The sequence below is a fragment of the Suricata suricatta genome, chromosome 8, assembly GCF_006229205.1.
Source record: "Suricata suricatta isolate VVHF042 chromosome 8, meerkat_22Aug2017_6uvM2_HiC, whole genome shotgun sequence".
In the NCBI taxonomy this organism is placed as follows: domain Eukaryota; kingdom Metazoa; phylum Chordata; class Mammalia; order Carnivora; family Herpestidae; genus Suricata; species Suricata suricatta.
The window spans coordinates 119,313,425-119,318,318 of NC_043707.1; positions in this window are offsets into that span (position 1 = coordinate 119,313,425).

A 4,894-nucleotide genomic window follows, 5' to 3' on the forward strand; every position below is an offset into this window, starting at 1 on the left:
GCTGATGTGATTCTTTTTGTTTTTTCAAAAATATTTAGGACAGACAGAGTGTGAGCGGGGAAGGGTCACAGAGAGAGGGAGACACAGAATCCGAAGCAGGCTCCGGGTTCTGAGCTGCCAGCACAGAGCCTGACACGGGGCTCGAACTCACACTCACGGGCCATGAGATCATGACCTGAGCCAAAGTTGGACACTCAATCCAGGTGCCCCTGGTGTGATTCTTTTTTTTTCATGTTTATTTTTGAGAGAGAGAGAAAGAGGGAGTGAGTGAGCATAAACTGGGAAGGGGCAGAGAGAGAGAGAGAGAAACAGAGGATCCGAAGCAGGCTCCATGCTGATAGCAGTGAACCCAATGTGGGGCTTGAACTCATGAACCCCAAGATCACGACCTGAGCCGAAGTTGGATGCTCAACCGACTGAGCCACCCAGGCGCCCCTGATGTGATTTGTTAAAATGTGGTGTAGGCATGGCTGGGGGCTCTGCCTCCATTTCCCCCAACACACACGCACACATGCACACATACACAGTCTCATTCAATCCAGAAATTCACAGGGACCATGCCCTGCTGCAGAGGGTCGTGACCCTGCACTGTTTCTGATCACAAGTCATGGGCCGCACACGTACCCTGATGTCTCCCCAGATAAGGTGTGAACTCCACTGGCCTGGAGAGTGCCTATGTGCACCCAGTCCTGTGCTGGGAGCCCAGGGTGACCGTAATGGGTCAGATTTGCTCCAATGACCCACAGTCGGGGGTGGGGGAAGACAGCTCCATGGTGGTTATAATAGCCCACAGCCAACACCACAATAAGGGGAGTCCCAGAGACCCCACCAGTCGGGAAGTCCTCATGGAGGACCTCTCACCAGGCTGAAGTGGAAAGATTCACAGTAAACGAAGCAGGGGGAGGATGTGGGGGGCCCCTGCAGAGGTGGGGGGAGGAGTGGTGGGTAGGCTGGTGTGGCCGCATGTGGGGACGGGGAGCCTGGCGGGGTCGTGGGGCCTGGATCATGCAGACCCTTTGTATACATCAGGGTCCTTTGGCTGCAAGCCCACCCTGGCTCACTTGGGTCAAGAATGCATCTGCAGGAAGGAGATGGTAAGGAACAGAAATGTTTATAAACCAGCTTAATGTAAAAAAAAAAAAAGGTGGTGTTGCTTTTTCCTGGCTCACATAAATGAAAAGTCCAGAGATTTCTGGCTTTGGGCATGGCTATACCTAGGAGTCAAATTCTTATTTATTTTTACATTTTATTTATTTTTGAGAGACAGAGAGAGACAGCGTGAACAGGGGAGGGTCAGAGAGAGAGGGAGATACCGAATCTGAAGCAGGCTCCAGGCTCTGAGCTGTCAGCACAGAGCCCAACTTGGGGCTCGAACCCACGAACTTGTGAGATCATGAGCTGAGCTGAAGCCAGACGCTTAACCAATTGAGCCATCCAGGTGCCCCTACTTTTATTTTGTTTGAGAGAGAGAGAGAGAGAGAGAGAGAGCGTGCGCACTGGTGCAAGCAGGGGAGGGGCTGAGGGAGACGGTGGGGGCGAGGGAGAGAAAGAGAATTTAAAGCAGGCTCCACGTCCAGTGAGGAGCTTGATGCGGGGTTCGATCTCACGACTGTGAGATCACAACCTGAGCCAAAATCAAGAGTCAGATGCTCAACCAGCTGAGCCCCCCCAGGCTCCCCTCTTCATGGCTTTTATTGCTCTTTGTCCCCAAGGAACTGATAGCATAGGCTCTGATAGAGATGGGTAGCAAGCTGCCATTCACACCTGAAGGAACTGAGGTTCAGAGACATCAAGTGGCTTTCCCGAGGCCACAGAGCCGTCAAAGATTAGACCACGTGCCTTTCTTCTACCACACTGGGGGATGCTAAGAAGGTTCGAGGCCCCAGTGTGTGTGAGCTCTTTGCAAGACGATCCTTGCAAAGCGGCAGAAGTCCCCACCAAACGAGCACTGTGCATGGAGTTTAGGGGGAGGGGATTGCTCTTGTCCCCAGCCTTGCATCTTCCTCAGGAGGACATCTGGGGCCGTGGCCGTGTGTCCAGAGGACCAGCTGAAGTGACACCCTCCTGCCCTCGCCTCCTCCCTGCATCCCTCCTGGCCTGAAGCCAAGAAGCAGGCTGAGATGTATAGTGTGGGATTGTGCCCTGCGGCCAGGCGGCCAGGAGGAGGCTGGCCCGAGAGACAGGAAATAGCTGGGTTTGGGAAGTCGCGTGGCCTGGCCAAGGCAAGCCAGCCCACCATCCCCTGGGCAGCCCTCACTACGGCCCTATCAATGGCCCGTTTGAGGCTCACACAGGGGTCCTTTGACAGGACCGGGGTGGGCGCACTGAGAGGGCCTGTTTGAGCGGGATGCCCGGAAAGCAGCCTGCCCCAGGGCAGATCCGACTGCGTGCGGGCCGGGCGGGCAAGGGCCGCCCGCACAGCCAGTCTCTCAGAGCAGGGGGAGTCAGCAAAATCAAGTCGGGTCCCTGAGCAGGAACTGCAGTTTCTAGGCACTCTGTTGGTAACAGGCACGTTCCCCTGCGATTGAGTAGAGTTCAGAGTCATCTCTATGACCTCCCTGTGGGCCCCGGGTGGCAGGTGCCATGTGATGATCAGTCCTGAGGCTCAGAGCAGACGAATTGCTTGCCCGAAGTCATGGTCGGTTGGAGGGCAGGGCTAGGTTCGACTCCAAAGGGAGCTTGTCTCTCTGGTCCTTTCTAGCCTCCCTTGTCCACCGGACAAGGTGAGGTGGTCAGGAACATGGTTTTAGAAGCTCGGACAGGCCCTTGAAGGTAGGGGCTGATGTATAACCAATCACAGCCGTGCACCTGGCATGGGGGACTGGCCTAGTGCAAGGTGCCGCTTGTGGAGGGAGATGGGGGTCCGCTGTGGGAGCAGGGCCTGGGCCCAGGCTGAGCGGGGAAGTGGTCCAGGCAATGGCCACGGGGCTGGGTAGATTCAAAATGAAGTTTGGAAAGCAGGACCCCCAGCGTGTCGACCTAGAGGGGAGGAAGAGGGAAGGTCAAGGCTGGTGCCCACATTTGGAGAGCATTTGAGATGGGGGTGCCTGGCTTTGAGCTGAGGACACAGGACGAGAGCAAAAGAAGGTGTGATGAGCTATGTTTGCATCTAGAACCCCTTGGGGACACACGATGCGGGTGCTCAGAGGCGGCTACGTCTGGAGGTCTGGAGGTCAGGAGAGCGAGGAAGGAGGGAGGCTGGCACGTGAATGCCATCTGTGGACATGCAGGCAGCATGTCATGCGGGAGGGGCGTCACCAAGATGTCACGGAGGTGTTAACTCACAGGGGGACAGAGGCTGATATGCCCTGGATGTGCCCTCAGATGAAAGCTTCCCACCCTGTCTGCTTGCTCGCAGGGCGTGGGACCCAGGCGGCGTGTGCAAGGCCGGATGGGGATGAGAGAGGCCACACCTACAGTGGAGTGTCCCGAAGGGACCCACGGCTGGGAGGGGCACCAGCAGAGCCTCACCAGCCCTGGGGCGTGGGGGTGAGCATACCTGCTTTGCAGACCAGGAAACCCTGCCCTGAGCTTACAAGGCAGGTTCTCCACTTTGAGGAGTCCCTACAGACTTTAGGGGAGATCAGATTCATGTTCACGCAGGCGTCCTGGGAATGTCCCCAGTTTGCAATGAAAAGTGTTAAGAAGAGCAGGTCCCAGGTTAAGGGAAGGGGCTGACCCACCCGTGGGCCCACCTTGGGTGCTTCTGGGGGGCACTGGAGCCTCCTCTGTGGGTGCAAGGAGCAGCCGCTCTGGATGTGTGCCCACTACCTGCTGGACAGACTCTCTGGGAGCCTGAGCCCACACTCCAGTCTCCTGGCACACGCTGGGAGGAAGCGCCTAATTAGCCACTGAGAGCGTTCTGATAGGCAGCAGGCTTGGCGGAGAATAGCTGGCACAAGGGAGCCCAGGCCCTAAATAAACAGAGTCCATCTGGTCAACCTCAGTGCCCAGCTGGCCTTGCAGCTTTGTCTGCTCCACGTGCTGGGGGGACGACCCAGGCAGGGAGACAGCCCGGGCAAAGACCCAGAGGTGGGACCCCATGGCAGGGGTGACTCCAGTCCCGGAGTTCTCACCTGCAATGCTTCACAACTTACAACGCCATGATTATATTCAGCCTTGACCTTGACCAAGTTGCTGGTTTTGGGAAGCAGGGGTAGAGGGGAGAGAGAGAGAGAGAGAGAGAGAGAGAGAGAGAGAGAGAGAGAGAGAGAGAGAGTCTCAGGTAGGTTCCCCAGTCAGCGAGGAACCCAACTCATGGCTCGATCTGACAACTCTGGGATCATAACCTGAACTGAAGTCAAGAGTCGGACATTCAACCGACTGAGCCACACAGGCGCCCCTAAGTGGTTGAAATGTTTTTATTTTTTATTTTTTTATTTTTAAAATTATTTATTTATTTATTTATTTTTAAAATATTTTGTTGTCAAGTTGTTTTCCATACAACACCCAATGCTCTTCCCCTTAAGTGCCCTCCACCATCACCACCACCTCTTTTCCCCCCTCCCCCCTCCCCCTCAACTCTCAGTTCATTTCCAGCATTCAATAGTCTCTCAAGTTTTGCATCCCTCTCTCTCCCCAACTCTCTGTCCCTCCTCTGCTCCCCCTGGTTCTCCATTAGGTCTCTCCTGTTTTCCTGTTAGACCTATGAGTGCAAACATATGGTTTCTGTCCTTCTCTGCCTGGCTTACTTCACTCAGCATGACACCCTCAAGGTCCATCCACTTTCCTACAAATGGCCATATGTCATTCCCTCTCATTGCCATGTAGTACTCCATCGTGTATATATACCACATCTTCTTGATCCATTCGTCAGGTGATGGACATTTAGGCTCTTTCCATGTTTTGGCTATTGTTGACATTGCTGCTATGAACATTGGGGTACATGTGCTCC